This window comes from Theropithecus gelada, chromosome 11, assembly GCF_003255815.1.
Source record: "Theropithecus gelada isolate Dixy chromosome 11, Tgel_1.0, whole genome shotgun sequence".
Classification (NCBI taxonomy): Eukaryota; Metazoa; Chordata; class Mammalia; order Primates; family Cercopithecidae; genus Theropithecus; species Theropithecus gelada.
The window spans coordinates 97,117,311-97,138,617 of record NC_037679.1 but is presented as its reverse complement, the minus strand read 5'-3'; positions in this window follow the sequence as shown (position 1 = coordinate 97,138,617).

Here is a 21,307-nt window from a genome sequence, read left to right as displayed (position 1 = left end):
TTAATTGCTCATATCAGATTTTTTCCCCATCAAAACCCCATAGCACAGTGTCTTCTGACTCCTCCTACTTTTTTTTTTTTTTTTTGAGACGGAGTCTCACTCTGTCGCCCAGGCTGGAGTGCAGTGGTGCGATCTCGGCTCACTGCAAGCTCCGCCTCCTGGGTTCACGTCGTTCTCCTGCCTCAGCCTCCCGAGTAGCTGGGACCACAGGCGTCCGCCACCATGCCCGGCTATTTTTTGTATTTTTGGTAGAGACAGGGTTTCACCATGTTAGTCAGGATGGTCTCGATCTCCTGACCTCGTGATCTGCCCGCCTCAGCCTCCCAAAGTGCTGGGATTACAGGCGTGAGCCACCGCGCCCAGCCCTGACTCCTCTTACTCTTTAATTAACTCAATTTTGTTCTTTATCTCAGATTATTTCCCCCTTACTATTCCTGTATGTTGAATACAAATTTAAGCTATGCATTTGGAAACTCAGTCTAAATGAGTCTTGCTTTCCAAAAAATATTTATGGAAATAGAACATAGGGTAATAAGGAAGACCCTGAAGTTTGGCAAGCAGAATAGTGATATAATCAAATTTCTGTTTTCAACAATGACTCTGACTACAGTATAAAAGAGAGCTTGCAAAAGGGCAAAAGTAGATGTAAGAATGCCTTATAGAAGGGTCATATAGTGTGGTAGAAATGATGGGATGTAGAGGTGGGCTCAACAGTGTTTAATTACTACTGGAGTAAATGACTGCCAAATAAAGTATATACATGTACTAAATAAAGTATATACCAAATAAAGTATATACATGTACCAATAACAATATTCCATTTCCCAAGGATTATCATTGATTCAATTATGTCCGCTTGAAATCCAAAAGTAGAAGAAACAGAAAATAAATGGATATGTGTGTCAACCTAAATAACAAACAGAGGCTTTCTAGAAGAAAAGGATATTTATTCAGGAATATGGCATTGCAATGAGAAAACACATGCCATCGTAAACTATGTGCATGTTCAGAGAAGAAAGACAAAGTTTTTTAAAGAAAAAATGAAGAGGATTACCTGATATTTTGATATAATTATTCTTGGCTACAAAGATCAATAACAGGGGTGATACCAATTCAAGGTTAGACAGGAAATTGCTGGACAGATGTCCTTGCAGAAGCATTTTTGTGTGTGTATGGATGCGATGGCCTTGTATTTTTTGCAGTTTTTTGTGATAATTTTTGTTATCAGGCATTTGTGTATGAGAACCCTCTCGTCACAGCCTTCCCCAGCTCTATTTGTCAGAGTTTGTTCTGTTTTGGTTTGGTTTTTGCTTTTTTTTAAAAAAAAAAAAAGAAAAGAAAAGAAAAGAAACAAAACACTAGTGACTCCATCTTGATTCTGAGAACTTTCTCATTTTCCCCTTTTGATCAAGATCTTTCTCCAAAATCATAATTGATCAATCAACTTGTAGTTAGGTTTTGACATCCCTCAGTGCTGGGATGAACCTGTTCTAGGTTGCTGGTCTAATCTCACACTGGAAGGAGTAAAAGGAGGCTAACAGTCAGTGTCAAAACCCTTTTAGTAACATTTGAGCAAGAAGGGAGTTTTGAAGGAAGTGACTGTCAGGCTGTCTACCTGGATGGTGCCCATTATAAAGTTTAATTTTGTCTATTCCATAGCTTTTTGTTAACATCCCAAAGTGTTAGGCCAGTATTATTTTGCCAGGAATTGTACTTCTGAAAAAAAATTAACAAGTGACAGATAAGAAGTTTTAAAAGGGAAAGTACAAAGTGAAATTCATACTAATATGACAATCCGAGTTTGCATGATGGTTTTGAGCCGTGAACTCAAGCTAAAAACAACGAATTGAATAAATCAAGTAACCATTATCTTCTCAAGTAAAAAAGTGGGCATTAAGAGGGATAGGAGTCTCATTATGACATAAAGTCTTATTGTGAAACCTTCAGAAAAGCTCTCTACAGCATGGAAACATCAACTTCTCATCCTGGTTTATAGATGGAATTATGGAATTGGGTGGTTTGGTAACTTTCTTGTGACCAAAGGATCAAGCATGAGACTTATTCCTTAAAATTCATCTAGTTTCAGCTTATAGGAGTTCAGGAACAGAGCAATTCTTGTTTTTAATAATACCATGGAAGAAAGCTGGATTGGGCTGGAAGTGGTGGCTCACACCTGTGATCCTAGCACTTTGGGAGGCAGAAGCGGGTGGATCACTTGAGGTCAGGAGTTCAAGACCAGTCTGACCAACATGGTGGAACTCTGCCTCTACTGAAAACACAAAATTAGCTGGGTGGTGGCACACGCCTGTAATCCCAGCTATTTGGGATGCAGAGGCAGGAGAATGACTTGAACCTGGGAGGCAGAGGTTGCAGTGAGCTGATATGGCGCCCTTGCACTCCAGCCGGGACAACAAGAACAAAACTCTGTCACAAAAAAAAAAAAGAAAGAAAGAAAAGGAAAGAAAAGAAAGAAAGAAAAGAAAAAGAAAGAAAGAAAGAAAGAAAGAAAGAAAGAAAGAAAGAAAGAAAGAAAGAAAGAAAGAAAGAAAGAAAGAAAGAAAGAAAGAAAGAGGAAGGAAGGAAGGGAAAGAGAGAGAGAAAGAAAGAAGAGAGAGAAAGAAAAAGAAAGAAAGAGAAAAGAAAGAAAAGAAAGAAAGAAAAAGAAAAAGAAAGAGACAGACAGATGCTGGATTGGAGGAATCTAAAAGAATTCAGGATCTAGTCTAGTCTATAGTTAAATAAGAACTCAAAAACAATGCACAGAGCTACAATCTAATAATAAGTATATTATAGCTTTTCTTTAGAAACGTAACTTTCCCTAATACCATATAGGAATCTCAGATTTAAATAACTCTTTAGGCTAGGAAGGTAAACCAAGGCTGACTTTACATTTTGCCTACAATTTTAAGGTTCCTGGCCCTTGCAGGAAGTGACAATTTTTACTCACTCACCGTAAGGCTGAGAATCATTGAAGTCAGGCATTCTATGCACATTTTCAAATATGATATTTTAGTCAAATCCTTGGTAATATAATCAATGTTTCCAATTGTATCCTGCTATAAAGAGAAAGCAGATTATTATTGGACTTATTCAAATAACCAAATTGTTATAAAAATAAAAACATTTATGAATAGTTTCCAAATTTTAGAGAGATCAGGTAGGGAGAAAAAGCAAATGCTTTCATCTTTGTTCATAAAGTATACTTTACCAAATTGCTTTGTTTATATTGTAAACTATACACAACTTAAAAGAGAAAATTTCCTTAAATATGGAAAACAAAATATTTTAGCAAATAATCAATAATGCTTTATTTTTTATTTTTATATAAGATTTTTTTAAATTTTTTAAAATTTTTGTGGGTACATAGTAGGAGTATATGTTTGTGAGGTACCTGACATGTTTTAATACAGGCATGCAATGTGTAGTAATCACATCCTGGAGAATGGAGTATTCATCCCCTCAAACATTTATATTCTGTATTACAAGCAATCCAATTACACACTTTTAGTTATTTTTAAATGTACAATTAAGTTATTATTGACTATCAGCACCCTTTTATGCTGTCAAATAGTATGTCTTATTCGTTCTTTCTAACTTTTTTTGTACCTATTAACCATTCCCACCTCACCCCCAGCTCCCCACTACTCTTCCCACTACCCTCTCTATTCTCTATGTCCATCCTTGTACTGTCTATGTCCATGATTTCAATTGCTTTGACTCTTAGATTCTACAAATAAGTAAGAACATGTTTTGTTTTTTCTGTGCCTGGGTTATTTCACTTAACATAATGATCTTCAGTTTCATCCATGTTGTTGCAAAGTACAGAATCGTGGCAGAATAGTACTCAATTATGTATATGTACCACATTGTCTCTATCCATTAATCTGTTGAGGGCCACTTAAGTTGCTTTCAAATCTTAGTTATTGTGGACAGTGCTGCAACAAAAATGGGAGTGCAAATACCTCTTCAATATACTGATTTTCTTTCTTTTGGGTGTATACCCAAAAGCAGTGGGATTGCTGGATCACATGGTAGTGCAATTTTTCATTTTGTGAGAAATCTCCAAACTGTTCTCCATAGTGGTTGTACTAATGTACATTCCCACCAACAGTGTAGGAGTGTTCCCTTTTCTCCACTTTCTTATCAGCATTTATTGCCTGTTTTTTTAATATAAGCCATTTTAACTGGTGTGAAATATCTCATTGTAGTTTTGATTTGCTTTCTTTTATGATCAATGATGTTGAGCACCTTTTCATATGCCTGTTTGCCATGTGTGTGTTTTCTGAGAAATGTCTATTCAAGTATTTTGCCCATTTTTTGATCAGATTACTAGATTTTTTCCTATACAGCTGTTTAAACTCCTTATATATTCTGGTAATAATGCCCTGTCAGATAGGTAGTTTGCAAATATATTCTCCCATTTTGTGGGTTGTCTCTTCACTTTGTTGACTGTTTTCTTTGCTGTGCAGAAGCTTTTTAACTTGATGTGATCCCATTTGTCCATTTATCCTTTGGTTGACTGTGCTTGTGGAGTATTGCTCAATAAAGTTTTGCCCAGACCAATGTCCTGAAGATTTTCCCTGTTTTCTTATGGCAGTTCTATAGTTTGAGGTCTTAGATTTAAGTCTTTAGTGCATTTTTATTTAATTTTTGTATATGGTGAGAGATGGGGGGGGGCTAGTTTCATTCTTCTGCATACGAATATCCAGCTTTCTTAGCACCATTTATTGAAAAGACTGTCTTTTCCTCAGTGTATGTTCTTGGTGCCTTTGTCAAAAATGAGTTCACTATAGGTGTTTGGATTTGTTTCTGAGTTCTCTGTTCTGTTCTATCGGTCCTCGTGCTCATTTTCACACCAGTATGATGCTGTTTTGGTTACTATAGCTCTGTAATACAATTTGAAGTCAGGTAATGTGATTCCTCCAGTTTTATTCTTTTTGCTTAGGATAGCTTTGGCTATTCTGGCTCTTTTGCGGTTCCATATAGATTTTAGAATATTTTTCTATTTCTGTAAAGAATGCCATTGTTATCTTGATGTGGATTGCATTGAATATGTAGATTGCTTTGGGTAGTGTGGAATTTTAGCAATATTGATTCTTCCAATCCATAAACCTGAAGTATCTTCCCATTTTTTGGTGTCCTCTTCAATTTCTTTCATCACTTTTGAAGTTTTCATTATAAAGATCTTTCACTCCTTTGGCTAAGTTAGTTCCTAGGTATTTTATTTTATTTGTGGCTATTGTAAATGAGATTACTTTCTTATTTCTTTTTTGGATTGTTTACTGTTGGCATGTAGAAATGTTACTGATTTTTATAGGTTGATTTCATATCCTGCAACTTTACTGAATTTGTTCATCAGTTCTAATATTTTTGGTGGAGTCTATAGGTATTTCCAAATATAAGATTATATCACCTGCAAACAAGAATGATTTGACTTCCTCTTTCCAATTTGGATACCCTTTGTATCTTTCTCTTGTTTGATTGCTCTAGCTAGGACTTCCCGTACTATGTCAAATAATAGGGGTGACAGTGGGCATCTTCGTCGTCTTCCAGATTACAGATGAAAGGCTTTCAGTTTTTCACCATTCAGTATGATACTAGCTGTGGGTGTGTCAAATATGGCTTTCATTATGTTATGTTTCTTCTGTAACCAGTTTTTTGAGAGATTTTGTCATGAAGGGATGTTGAACTTTATACTTTTTCAGCATCAATTGAAATGGTCATATGGTTTTTATCCTTTTTCTGTTGATATAGTGTATCACATTGATTTGCATATGCCTAACCATCCTTTCATCCTAGAGATAAAACCCACGTGCTCATGATGAATGATCTTTCTAACATATTGTTAAATTCCATTTGCTAGTATTTTGTTGAGAATTGTTCCATCAATATTCATCAGTGATATTGGCCTGTAGCTTTCTTTTTTTGATATGCCTTTGTCTGGTTTTGATATCTGGGTAATACTGGCCTCATATAATTAGTTTGGAAGTATTCCCTCCTCCTCTATTTTTCAGAATAGTTTGAGTAGAATTGGTATTAGTTCTTCAAATATTTGGTACAATTCAGCAGTGAAGCCATCAGATTCTGGGCTTCTCTTTAGTGGAAGACTTTTTATTATTGCTTCAATCCCATTACTTGTTACTGGACTGTTCAGATTTTGGATTCTTCCCTGGTACAATATTGCTAGATTGTATGTGTGCAGGAATTTGTCCATTTCTTCTAGATTTTCCATCCTTTTGCATTCGGTTGCATATATTAGCCACTAATAATCCTTTGAATTCCTGCCATATCAGTTGTAATGTCTGCTTTTTCATTTCTTGTTTTATTTATTTTGATCTTCTCTCTTTTTTCCTTAGTCTGTTTAAGGGTTTATGAATTTTGTTTAAATTTTCAAAACAGCAACTTTTTGTTTCATTAATCTTTTATGTTGTTTTATTTCAATTTCATTTATTCCTGCTCTAATCTTTATTATCACTTTCCTTTTTTTACCTCAAATTTTTATTTTTAGTTCTGGGGTATATGTGCAGGATGTGCAGGTTTGTTACATAGGTAGACATGTGCCATAGTGGTTTGTGCACCTAACAACTCATCACCTAGATATTAAGCCCAGCATGCATTAGTTCTTTTTCCTAATACTCTTCCTGCCCCCACCCCACCACCTGACAGGCCCCAGTGTATGTTACTCCCTTCACTGTGTCCATGTGATCTCGTTGTTCAGCTCCCACTTATAAGTGAGAACATGTGATGTTTGGTTTTCTGTTCTTGCATTTGTTTGCTGAAGATAATGGCTTCCAGCTTCATCCATGTCCCTGCAAAGGACATGACCTAATTCCTTTTTATGGCCACATAGTATTCCATGGTGTATATGTACTACATTTTCTTTATCCAGTCTATCGTTAATGGGCATTTGGATTGAGTCCATTGTTCTTATTATTGTGAATAGTGCTGCAATGAACATACATGTGCATGTATCTTTGTAATAGAATAATTTATATTCCTTTGGGTATATACTCAATAATGGGATTGCTGGGTCAAATGGTATTTCTGGTTCTAGATCTTTGAGGAATCACCACACCATCTTCCACAATGGTTGAACTAATTTACATTCCCACCAACAGTGTAAAAGTGTTCCTTTTACTCCACAACCTCACCAGCATCTGTTGTTTCTTGACTTTCTAATAATGGCCATTCTGACTGGCATGAGACAGTATCTCATTGTGGTTTTGATTTGCATTTGTCTAATGATCAGTGATGTTGAGCTTTTTTTCATATGTTTGTTGGCTGCATAAATGTCTTCTTTTGAGAAGGGTCTGTTAATGTCCTTTGCCCACTTTTTAATGGAGTTTTTTTTTTTTTCTTGTAAATTTGTTTGAGTTCCTTGTAGATTCTGGATATTAGACCTTTGTCAGATGGCTAAATTGCAGATTTCCCCCACTCTGCAGGTTGCCTGTTCACTCTGATGATAATCTGTTTTGCTCTACAGAAGCTCTTTAGTTTAGTGAGATCCCATTTGTCAATTTTTGCTTTTGTTGCAGTTGCTTTTGACGATTTCATCATGAAATCTTTGCTTATGCCTATGTCCTTAACTATATTGCCTAGATTTTCTTCTATGGTTTTTATAGTTTTGGGTTTTACATTTAAGTCTTTAATCCATCTTAAGTTAATTTTTGTATAAGGTGTGAAGAAGGGGTCCGTTTCAATTTTCTGCAAATGGATAGCCAGTTTTCCCAGCACCATTTGTTAAATAGGGAATCCTTTCTCCATTGCTTGTTTTGGTCAGGTTTGTCAAACATTAGATGGTTGTAGATGTGTGATCTTATTTCTGAGTTCTCTATTCTGTTCCATTGGTCTATATGTCTGTTTTTGTACCAGTACCATGCTGTTTTGGTTATTGTAGCCTTATAGTATTGTTTGAAGTCCTGTATGGTGATGCCTCCAGCTTTGTTCTTTTTGCTTAGAATTATCTTGGCTATACGGGCTCTTTTTCAGTTCCATACAAAATTTAAAGTAGTTTTTTCTAATTCTGTGAAGAGTTATCAGTGGTACTTTAATGGGAATAGCATTGAATTGATTAATTACTTTGGGCAGTATGGCCATTTTCACAATATTGATTCTTCCTATCCATAAGCATAGAATATTTTTCCATTTGTTTGTGTTCTCTCTGGTTTCCTTGAGCAGAGATTTGTAGTTCTCCTTGAAGAGGTCCTTCATTTCCCTTGTTACCTGTGTTCCTAGGTATTTTGTTATCTTTGTAGCAACTGTGAATGGGAGTTCACTCATAATTTGGCTTTCTGCTTGCCTGTTGGTGTATAGGAATGCTTGTGACTTCTGCACAATGATTTTGTATCCTGAGATTTTGCTGAAGTTGTTTATCAGCTTAAAAAGCTTTCGGGTTGAGACAATGAGGTTTTCTAGATATACGATCATGTCATCTGCAAACAAAGAAATTTTGACTTCCTCCCTTCCTATCTGAATACTCTTTATTTCTTTCTCTTGCCTGATTGCCCTGGCCAGAACTTCCAAAACTACGTTGAATAGGAGTGGTGAGAGAGGGCATCCTTGTCTGTGATGGTTTTCAAGGGGAATGCTTCCAGCTTTTGCCCATTCAGTATGATATTGGCTGTGGGTTTGCCATAAGTGGCTCTTATTATTTGGAGGTATGTTCCTTCAATATCTAGTTTGTTGAGGATTTTTAACATGAAAGTATGTTGAATTTTATCAAAGGTTTATTCTGTGTCTATTGAGATAATCATGTGTTTTTTGTCTTTAGGTCTGTTTATGTGACAAATCACATTTATTGATTTATGTATGTTGAACCAGCCTTTCATCCTGGAAATGCAGCCTACTTGATTGTGGTGGATAAGCTTTTTGATGTGCTGCTGGATTCAGTTTGCAGTATTTTATTGAAAATTTTTGCATCGACCTTTGTCAGGGATATTGGCCTGAAGTTTTCCTTTTTGTTGTATCTCTGCCTGGTTTTGCTATCAGGATGATTCCAGCCTCATAGAATGAGTTATGGAGGAATTCCTCGTTTCCAATTGTTTGGAATAGTTTCACAAGGAATGGTATCAGCTCCTTTTTGTATTTCTGGTAGAATTCAGCTGTAAATCCATCTGGTCCTGGGCTTTTTTTGTTGTTGTTGTTGGTAGGCTATTTGTTACTGCCTCAGTTTGGGAACTTGTTATTGGTCTATCCAGGGATTCAAATTCTTCCTGGTTCAGTCTCGGGAGGGTATATATGTCCAGGAATATATCCATTTCTTCTAGATTTTCTAGTTTATTTGCATAGAGCTGTTTAAAGTATTCTCTGATGATGGTTGTATTTCTGTGGGGCGAGTGGCAATATCCCTTTTATCATTTTTTATTGTGTCTATTTGATTCTTCTCTCTTTTCTTCTTTCTTAGTCTAGCTAGCAGTCTATTTTATTAATTTTTTCAAAAAAATCAGCTTCTGGATTCATTGATTTTTTTTAAAGGTTTTTTTTTTTTTTTTTTTTTTTTTTTGTTCTGCCTCCTTCAGCTCCTCTCTAATCTTGGTTATTTCTTGTCTTCTGCTAGCTTTGAGGTTTGCTTGTGCTTGGTTTCTAGTTCTTTTAATTGTGATGCTAGGGTATCAATTTGAGATCTTTCTAGCTTTTTGATGTGAGCATTTAGTGCTATAAATTTCTCTTTTAACACTGCTTTAGTTGCATCCCAGAGATACTGGTATATTGTCTCTTTGTTTTCATTGGTTTTCTCTTAATTTCTGCATTAATTTCATTATTTACCCAGGAGTCATTCAGGAGCAGGTTGTTCAATTTCCATGTAGTTGTATAATTTTGAGTGAGTTTCTTACTCTTGAGTTTTAATTTGATTGCACTCTGGTCTGAGAGACTGTTTGTTATGATTTCAGTTATTTTGCATTTGCTGAGGAGTGATTTACTTCCAATTATGTGTTTAATTTTAGAGTAAGTGACACCAAGAAGAATATGTATTCTGTTGTTTTGGCAAGGAAAGATCTATAGATGTCTATCAGGTCAACTTGGTCCCGAGCTGAATTTAAGTTCTGAATATCTTTGTTAATTTTCTGTCTCAAAGATCTGTCTAATATTGACAGTGTGGTGTTAAAGTCTTCCACCACTATTGTGTAGGAGTCTAAGTCTCTTTGTAGGTCACTAAGAACTTGCTTTATGAATCTGGGTGCTCCTGTATTGGGTGCATATACATTTAGGATAGTTAGATTTTCTTGTTGAGCTGAACCCTTTACCAATACATAATGCCCTTTTTTGTCTTTTTTGATCTTTGTTGGCTTAAAGTCTATTCTGTCAGAAACTAGGATTGCAACCCCTGCTTTTCTCTGTTTTCCATTGCTTGATAAATTTTCTTCCATCCTTTTATTTTGGGTCTATGTGTGTCCTTGCATTTGCAATGGGTCTCTTGAATACAGCACACCGATGGATTTTGACTCTATTTAGCTTTCTACTCTATGTCTTTTAATTGGGGCTTTTAGCCATTTTACATTTAAGGCTAATATTGTTATGCGTAAATTTGATTCTGACATCATGATGCTAGTTGGTTATTTTGCAGACTTGTTTACATGTTTGCTTCGTAGTGTCACTGATCTGTGTATTTCAGTGTGTTTTTGTAGTGGCTGGTAATGGTGTTTCTTTTCCATATTTAATGCTTCCTTCAGGAGTGCTTGCAAAGCAGGCCTGGTGGTGAAAAATTCCCTCAGCATTTGCTTGTCTGAAATATATTTTATTTTTCTTTAATTTATGAAGCTTAGTTTGGCAGGGTATTAAGTTCTAGGTTGAAAATTCTTTCTTTAAGAATGTTGAAAACTGGCCCCCAATCTCCTCTGGCTTGTAGGTTGTCTGTTGAGAGGTCTGCTGTTAGTTTGATGAGCTTCCCTTTATAGGTGACCTGGCCATTCTCTCTGGCTAGCATTAACGTTTTTTCCTTCATTTCAATCTTGGAGAATCTGATGATTATGTGTCTTGGGGTTGATCTCATGGAGTATTTTACTGAGGTTCTCTGGATTTCCTGAATTTGATTGATAGCCTGGGTTGCTAGGTTAGGGAATTTCACCTGGATTATATCCTGAAGTGTGTTTTCCAACTTGGTTCCGTTATCCCCATCTCTTTCATGTACACCTATCATTTGTAGGTTCAGTCTTTTAACATAGTTCCATAGTTCTCAGAGGTTTTGCTCATTCCTTTTCCTTCTTTTTTCACTGATCTTGTCTGTCTGCCTTATTCCAGCAAGACAGTATTCAAGCTCTTATATCTTTCTTTCACTTGGTCTATTCAGCTATTGATACTTGTGTTTGCATTATGAAGTGCTCGTGGTGTGTTTTTCAGCTCCATCGGGTGATTTATGTTCCTCTCCAAACTGATTATTCTGGTTAACAGCTCCTGTAATGTTTATCATGGTTCTTAGCTTTTTTGCAGTGCATTAAAACATAATCCTTTAGCTCAGCAAAGTTCATTATTACCCATCTTCTGAGTCCTACTTCTGTCAATTCATCCATCTCAGCCTTAGCCCAGTTCTGTACTCTTGCTGGAGACATGTTACTACCTTTTGGAGGAGAAGAGGCACTCTGGCTTTTTGAGTTCTCATCATTTTTGCAATGATCCTTTTTCATCATCATGGGTTTACCTACCTTTGATCTTTGAGGCTGCTGATTTTTGGAAGGGTTTTTGTGGCATCTTTTTGTTGATGTTGTTACATTTTGTTTCTTTTTCTTTTAGCAGTCAGGCATCTCTTCTTTAGGGCTGCTGCAGTTTTCTTGGGGTCTACTCCAGCCCCTATTCACTTGGGTCCTTCCTGTCCCTGGAGATATTGTCAGTGAAGGCTGCAGACCAGCGAAGATGTCAGCCTGCTTCTTCCTGTGGGAGCTCTGTCCCAGAGGGGCACTGGCCTGATGCCAGCCAGAATGCTCCTGTACGAGGTGTTCTGGAGACTCCTGTTGGGAAGTCTCACTCAGAGAGGAGGAGCAGGGTCAGAGACCCACTTAAATAAGCAGTGTGTCTGACACTTGACAGGGTGGGTGTAATGAACTTGGAGAAATTACCTTCATCTGGGCTGCCCTGCCTCTCCAGACCCAGCAAACAGAAAAGACTAAGATCATTGATCCATGATACTGCAGCTGCCCCTCTTCCTAGGGGCTCCCTTCAGAGTTGCCAGTGTTCTGTCCATAAATCACTGGCTGGGGATGCTGAGATTCCCACAAGGAGGCTCCACGCAGTGAGGAGGAGTGGATCTTCCCCATCTCACTTGTGCCAGTGGTGAGGGAAAGCAGCTGCCTGGAGCCACATGGTGGCAGCTGCACCTCTCCCTGGGGAACTCAGTCTTCTTAGGCAGTTTCTAGCTGGCAGTGCTGGCTGAGGGAGGATTCCAAGCTAGCGGGTTTTGGCTTGCTTCTATGGAAGCAAGGCCACTTGGCTCCCTGGCTTCGGTCCCCTCCTTATGAGAGTGGACAGATATCTTCCTCATGGGATTTCTGAGAGCTGGAGTATGCTAACACTACTGTGTCTCAGTGCCTATTCAAAGTGGCCACCTACCCGAGCAGCTGCCATGATTCTGCATAGCTTTGTGCTTGGGATCCAAGGCTTTGGCAGCATGTGCTCAGGAGAGGACTTCCTCATCTGCAGGTTGCAAGGATCTGTAGGAAAAACCTCATTTTCAGTGAGGGAAAGCACAGTTCCTCACTGTCTCCCTTGGCAGTGGGAGGGAACTCCTTTTGCATGTGCAGCTCCTGGGTGGGATCTGGCTTCACCCTGTTGTTGCTTGCTCTCCACCTAGCCAGTCCCAATAAGAGAACTTCAATACCTCAATTAAAGAAGCAGAGTTCACTCACAGTTTCCATCTTATATGGTTTGGCTGTGTCCCCACTCAAATCTCAATTTGAATGGTATCTCCCAGAATTCCCACGAGTTGTGGGAGGGACCCAGGGGGAGGTAATTGAATCATGGGGACCAGTCATTCCCATGCTATTCTCATGATAGTAAATAAGTTTTACGAGATCTGATGGGTTTATCAGGGGGTTCTGCTTTTGCTTTTTCCCATTTTTCTCTTGCCACTGCCATGTAAGAAGTGCCTTTTGCTTCCCACCATGATTCTGAGGCCTCCCTAGCCATGTGGAACTGTAAGTCCAATTAAACCTCTTTTTCTTGACAGTCTCAGGTGTATCTTTAACAGTAGCATGAAAACAGATGAATGCAATAAATTTCTGCTGGTGGAGTAGGGCATTGCTGAGAAGATACCAAAAAGCGTGGAAGTGAGTTTGGAACTGGGTAACAGCAGAGGCTGGAACTGTTTAGAGGGCTCAGAAGAAGACAGAAAAATATGGGAAAGTTTGGAACCTCCTAGAGACTTTTTGAATGGCTCTTCCCAAAATGCCAATAGCAATATGGACAATAAGGTCCAGGCCGAGGTCTCAGATGGAGATGAGGAACTTGTTGGAAACTAGAGTAAAGGTGATTCTTATGTTTTAGCAAAGAAACTGGAGGCATTTTGCCCCTGTCCTAGAGATTTGTGGGACTTTGAACTTAGGAGATGATTTAGGGTATATTGTGAAAGAAATTTCTAAGCAGCAGGGTTCCAGTTCCAAGATGGCTGAATAGGAACAGCTCCAGTCTACAGCTCCCAGGGTAAGTGATGCAGAAGATGGGTGAATTCTCCATTTCCAACTGAGGTAGTGGGTTCATCTCACTGGTGCTTGTCGGACAGTGGGTGCAGCCTACGGATTGTGAGCCAAAGCAGGGTGGGGCATCACCTCTCCTGGGAAGTGCAAGGGGTCGGGGAATTCCCTTTCCTAGCCAAGGGAAGCCAAGACAGATGGCACCTGGAAAATAGGGACACTCCCCCCCTAATACTGCACTTTTCCAACGGTCTTAGCAAATGGCACACCAGGAGATAACATCCTGCACCTGGCTCGGAGGGTCCAATGCCCACAGAGCCTCACTCACTGATAGCACAGCACTCTGAGATCAAACTGCAAGGTGGCAGTGAGGGTGGGGGAGGGGCACCCACCATTGCTGAGGCTTGAGTAGGTAAACAAAGCAGCCGGGAAGCTTGAACTGGGTGGAGCCCACTGTAGTTCAAGGAGGCCTGCCTGCCTCTGTAGACTCCACCTCTAGGGGCGGGGCATAGCTGAACGAAAGGCAGCAGAAACTTCTACAGACTTAAACATCCCTGTCTGACAGCTTTGAAAAGAGTAGTGGCTCTCCCAGCATGGAGTTTGAGATCTGAGAACGGACAGACTGCCTCCTCAAGTGGGTCTCTGACTCCTGAGTAGCCTAACTGGGAGACACCTCCCAGTAGGGGCCGACTGACACCTCATACAGCTGGGTGTGCCTCTGAGATGAAGCTCCCAGAAGAAGGTTGAGGCAGCAACATCTGCAATATTTGCTGTTCTGCAGCCTCCACTGGTGATACCCAGGCAAACAGAGTCTGGAGTGGACCTCAGGAAACTCCAACAGACCTGCAGCTGACGGTGCTGATGGTTAGAAGGAAAATTAACAAACAGCAAGGACATCCACAACAAAACCCCATCTGTATGTCACCATCATCAAAGACCAAAGGTAGATAAAACCACAAAGATGGGGAGAAACCAAGGAGAAAAACTGAAAATTCTAAAAATCAGAGCACCTCTTCTCCTCCAAAGCAACACAGCTCCTCACCAGCAATGGAACAAAGCTGGATGGAGAATGACTTTGACAAGTTGAGAGAAGAAGGCTTCAGATGATCAGTAATAAGAAACTTCTCTGAGCTAAAGGAGGATGTTTGAAACCATCGCAAAGAAGCTAAAAACTTTGAAAAAAGATTAGTCAAATGGCTACCTAGAATAAACAGTGCAGAGAAGATAAATGAACTGACAGAGCCAAAAACTATGGCATGAGGACTATGCGATACATGCGCAAGTTTTAGTAGCCAATTCAATCAAATTGAAGAAAGACTGCCAGTAATTGAAGATCAAATGAATGAAATGAAGTGATAAGAGAAGTTTAGAGAAAAAAGAGTAAAAAGAAATGAACAAAGCCTCCAGGAAACATGGGACTATGTGAAAAGACCAAATCTACATCTGATTGGTGTACCTGAAAGTGACGGGCAGAATGGAACCAAGTTGGAAAACACTCTTCAGGATTTTATCCAGGAGAACATACCCAACCTAGCAAGGCAGGCCAACATTCAAATTCAGGAAATACAGAGAATGCCACAAAGAAACTCCTCAAGAAGAGCAACTCCAAGACACATAATTGTCAGATTCACCAAAGTTTAAATGAAGGAAAAAATGTTAAGGGCAGCCAGAAAGAAAGCTCGGATTACCAACAAAGAGAGGCCGATCAGACTAAAAGCGGATCTCTCAGCCAAAACTGTACAAGTCAGAAGAGAGTGGGGGACAATATTCAACATTCTTAAAGAAAATAATTTTCAACCCAGAATTTCATATCCAGCCAAATTAAGCTTCATAAGTGAAGGAGAAATAAAATCCTTTACAGACAAGCAAATGCAGAGAGATTTTGTCACCACCAGGCCTACTTTACAAGTGCTCCTGAAGGAAACACTAAACAAGGAAAGGAACAACCAGTACCAGCCACTGCAAAAACATGCCAAGTTGTAAAGACCATCAATGCTAGGAAGAAACTGAATCAACTAATGAGCAAAATAACCAGCTAACATCATAATAACAGGATCAAACTCACATATAACAATATTAACCTGAAATGTAAATGGGCTAAATGCTCCAATTAAAAGACACAGATTGGCAACTTGGACAAAGAGTCAAGACCCATCAGTGTGCTGTATTCAGGTGACACATCTCATGTGCAGAGACACACATAGGCTCAAAATAAAGGGATGGAGGAAGATCTACCAAGCAAATCAAAAGCAAAAAACAAAACAAAACAAAAAACAAAAAACAGGGTGTTGCAATCCTAGTCTCTGATTAAACAGATATTAAACCAACAAAGATCAAAAGAGAAAAAGAAGGTCATTGATAATGGTAAAGGGATCAATTCAATAAGAAGTGCTAACTATCCTAAATATATGTACCCAATACAAGAGTACCCAGATTCATGAAACAAGTCCTTAGAGACCTACAAAGAGACTTAGACTGCCACACAACAATAATGGGAGACTTTAATGTTACTGTCAACATTAGACAGATCAATGAGACAGAAAGTTAACAAGGACATCCAGGAATTGAACTCAGCTCTGCACCAAGCACACCTAATAGACACCTACAGAACTCTCCACCCCAAATCAACAGAATATACATTCTTCTCAGCACCACATCGCACTTATTCCAAAATTGACCACATACTTGGAAGTAAAGCACTCCTCAGCAAATGTAAAAGAATAGAAATTATAACACACTGTCTCTCAGACCACAGTGCAATCAAATTAGAACTCAGGATTAAGAAACTCACTCAAAACCACTCAACTACATGGAAACTGAACAACCTGCTCCTGAATGACTACTGGGTACATAACAAAATGAAGGCAGAAATAAAGATATTCTTTGAAACCAATGAGAACAAAAACACAACATACCAGAATTTCTGGGACACATTTAAAGCAGTGTGTAGAGGGAAATTTATAGCACCAAATGCCCACAAGAGAAAGCAGGAAAGTCTAAAATTGACACCCTAACATCACAATCAAAAGAACTAGAGAAGCAAGAGCAAACACATTCAAAAGCTAGGAGAAGGCAAAAAATAACTAAGATCAGAGCAGAACTGAAGGAGATAGAGACACAAAAAACCCTTCAAAAAAGCAATGAATTCAGGAGCTGGTTTTTTGAAAAGATCAACAAAGTGATAGACCACTAGCAAATAAAGAGAGAAGAAACAAATAGATGCAATAAAAAATGATAAAGGGGCTATCACCACAGATCCCACAGAAATACAAACTACCATCAGAGAATACTATAAACACCTCTACGCAAATAAACTAGAAAATCTAGAAGAAATAGATAAATTCCTGGACACATACACCCTCCCAAAACTAAACCAGGAAGAAGGCGAATCCCTGAATAGACCAATAACAGACTCTGAAATAGAGGCAATAATTAATAGCCTACCAACCAAAAAAAGTCCAGGACTAGACGGATTCACAGTGGAATTCTACCAGAGGTACAAAGAGAAGCTGGTACCATTCCTTCTGAAACTATTTCAATCAATAGAGAAAGAGGGAATTCTTCCTAACTCATTTTATGAGGCCAGCATCATCCTGATACAAACGCCTGACAGAGACCCACACAAAAAGAGAGAATTTTAAACCAACATCGCTGATGAACATCGATGCAAAAATCCTCAATAAAATACTGGCAAACCGAATCCAGCAGCACATCAAAAAGTTTATACACCACCATCAAGTTGGCTTCATCCCTGGGATGCAAGACTGGTTCAACATATGCAAATCAATAAATGTAATCCATCATATAAACAGAACCAAAGACAAAAACCACATGATTATCTCAATAGATGCCGGAAAGGCCTTTGACAAAATTCAACAGCGCTTCATGCTAAAAACTCTCAACAAACTAGGTATTGATGGAACATATCTCAAAATAATAAGAGCTATTTATGACAGACCCACAGACAATATCACACTGAATGGGTGAAAACAGGAAGCATTCCCTTTGAAAACCAGCACAAGAAAAGGGTGCCCGCTCTCACCACTCCTATTCAACATAGTGTTGGAAGTTCTGGTCAGGGCAGGACAATCATGCAGGAGAAAGAAATAAAAGACATTCAATTAGGAAAAGAGGAAGTCAAATTGTTCCTGTTTGCAGATGACATGATTTTATATTTAGAAAAATCCCATTGTTTCAGCCCAAAATCTCCTTAAGCTCATAAGCAACTTCAGCAAAGTCTCAGAATACAAAATCAACGTGCAAAAATCACAAGCATTCTTAAACACCAATAACAGACAAGCAGAGAGCCAAATCATGAGTGGATTCCCATTCACAATTGCTTCAAAGATAATAAAATACCTAGGAATCCAACTTACAAGGGATGTGAGGACCTTTTCAAGGAGAACTACAAAACACTGCTCAATGAAATAAAAGAGGACACAAACAAATGGAAGAACATTCCATGCTCATGGATTGGAAGAATCAATATCGTGAAAATGGCCATACTGCCCAAGGTAATTTATAGATTCAATGCCACTTCCATCAAGCTACCAATGACTTTCTTCACAGAATTGGAAAAAACTACTTTGAAGTTCATATGGAACCAAAAACAGCCCGCATTGCCAAGAAAATCCTAAGCCAAAAGAACAAAGCTGGAGGCAGCACACTACCTGACTACAGTAACCAAAATAGCATGGTACTGGTACCAAAACAGAGATATAGACAAATGGAACAGAGCAGAGCCCTCAGAAATAATACCACACATCTACAACCATGTGGTCTTTGACAAACCTGACAAAAACAAGAAATGGGGAAAGAATCCATATTTAATAAATCGTGCTGGGAAAACTGGCTAGCCATAAGTAGAAAGCTGAAACTGGATCCCTTCCTTACACCTTATACAAAAATTAATTCAAGATGGATTAGAGACTTAAATGTTAGACCTAAAACCATAAAAACCCTAGAAGAAAACCTAGGCAATACCATTCAGGACATAGGCATGGGCAAGGACTTCATGACTAAAACACCAAAAGCAATGGCAACAAAAGCCAAAATTGACAAATGGGATCTAATTAAACTAAAGAGCTTCTGCACAGCAAAAGAAACTACTATCAGAGTGAACAGGCAACCTATAGAATGGGAGAAAATTTTTACAATGTACCCATCTGACAAAAGACTAATATTCAGAATCCATAAAGAACTTAAACAAATTTACAAGAAAAAATCAAACAACCCCATCAAAAAGTGGGCAAAGGATATGAACAGACACTTCTCAAAAGAAGACATTTATGCAGCCAAGAGACACATGAAAAAATGCTCATCATCACTGGCCATCAGAGAAATGCAAATCAAAACCGCAATGAGGTACCATCTCACACCAGTTAGAATGACGATCATTGAAAAGTCAGGAAACAACAGATGCTGGACAGGAGGTGGAGAAATAGGAACATTTTTACACTGTTGATGGTACTGTAAACTAGTTCAACCATTGTGGAAAACAGTGTGGTGATTCCTCAAGGATCTAGAACTAGCAATACCATATGACCTAGCCATCCCATTACTGTGTATATACCCAAAGGATTATAAATCATGCTGCTATAAAGACACATGCACAGATACGTTTATTGTGGCACTATTTACAATAGCAAAGACTTGGAACCAACCCAAACATCCATCAGTGATAGACTGGAGTAAGAAAATGTGACATATACACCATGGAGTACCATGCAGCCATAAAAAAGGATGAGTTCCTGTCCTTTGTAGGGACATGGATTCAGCTGGAAACTATCATTCTGAGCAAACTATTGCAATGACAGAGAACCAAACACTGCATGTTCTCACTTATAGGTGAGAACTGAACAATGAGAACACTTGGACATGGGATGGAGAACATCACACACTGGGGCCTGCCAGTTGGGGGGACGGGGATGGATAGCATTAGGAGATATACTTAATGTAAATGACAAGTTAATGGGTGCAGCACACCTTCATGGCACATGCATACATATGTAACAAATCTGTATTTTGTGCACATGTACCCTAGAACTTAAAGTATAATAATAATAAATAAAAAATTCCAAGCAGCAAAGCATTCAAGAGGTGACCCGGGTACTGTTAAAGGCATTCAGTTTTATAAAGAAAGCAGAGCATAAAAGTTTGAAAAATTTGCAGAAAAAAAAAATTTTTTGAGAAGATATTCAAGCCAGCTGCAGAAATTTGCATTAAGTAGCGTGGAGCCTAATATTAATACTGAAGACCTTGGGGAAAATGTCTCAAGGCCATGTCAGAGGCCTTCATGACAGACCCTCCATCACAGGCCTGGAAGCCCAGGAGGAAAAAGTGGTTTTGTGGGCCAGGCACAGGGTCTCCATGCTGTGTGCAGCCTAGGGACTTGGTGTCCTGTGTCCCAGCCACTCTAGCCATGGCTGAAAGGGGCCAACGTAGAGCCCAGGATGTGGCTTTGGAAGATGCAAGCCCCAAGCTTTGGCATTTTCCATGTGGTGTTGAGCCAGTGGGTGCAGAGAAGTCAAGAATTGAGGTTTGGGAAGCTCTGCCTAGATTTCAGAAGATGTGTGTAAATGCCTGGATGCCCAGGTAAAAGTTTGCTGCAGGGGTGGGGCCCTCATGGAGAACGTCTGCTAGGACAGTGTGGAAGCGAAATGTGGGGTTGGAACCCACACACATAGTCCTATAGTACCATCCTACAGGGTACCACCTGGTAAAATGGTGAGAAGAGAGCCACCATCCTCCAGATCCCAGAATGGTAGATCCACTGACAGCTTGCACCGTACACCTGAAAAATCCACAGACACTCAATGCCAGCCCATGAAAGCAGCCAGGAGGGAGGCTATACCCTGCAAAGCCAAAGGAGCAGGGCTGCCCAAGCCCAAGGGAATCCACCTCTCGTATCAGCATGACCTGGATATGAGACCCAGAATCAACAGAGATTATTTTGGAGCTTTAAAATTCGACTGCCCCACTGGATTTTGGACTTGCGTGGGCCCTGTAATCCCTTTGTTTTGGCCAATTTCCCCCATTTAGAATTGCTGTATTTACCCAATACCTGTACCCGCATGGTGTCTAGGAAGTAACTAGCTTCCTTTTGATTTTGCAGGCTTATCAGCAAAAGGGACTTGCCTTGTCTCAGATGAGACTTTGGACTGTGGACTTTTGGGTTAATGCTGAAATAGGTTAAGATTTTGGGGGACTGTTGGGAAGACATAATTGGTTTTTAAACATGAAGACATGAGATTTGGAAGGGTCAGGGGTGGGAAGATATGATTTGGCTATGTCCCCACATAAACCTCAACTTGAATTGTATCTCCCAGAATTCCCACATGTTGTGGGAGGAACCCAGGGAGAGGTAATTGTATCATGGAGGCCAGTCTTTCTTGTGCTATTCTCATGATAGTGAATAAGTTTCATTAGATCTGAAGGGTTTATTAGGGGTTTCTGCTTTTGCTTTTTCCTCAGTTTTCTCTTGACACTGCTGTGTAAGAAGTACATTTTCCCTCCTGCCACGATTCTGAGGTCTCCCCAGTCATGTGGAACTGTAAGTCCAATTAAACCTCTTTTTCTTCCCAGTCTTGGGTATGTCTTTATCAGCAGCATGAAAACAGACTAATACACCATCCTTCTCAGTGGGAGCTTTAGAGCAGATATTTTTTTTTTTTTTTTTTTTTTTTTTT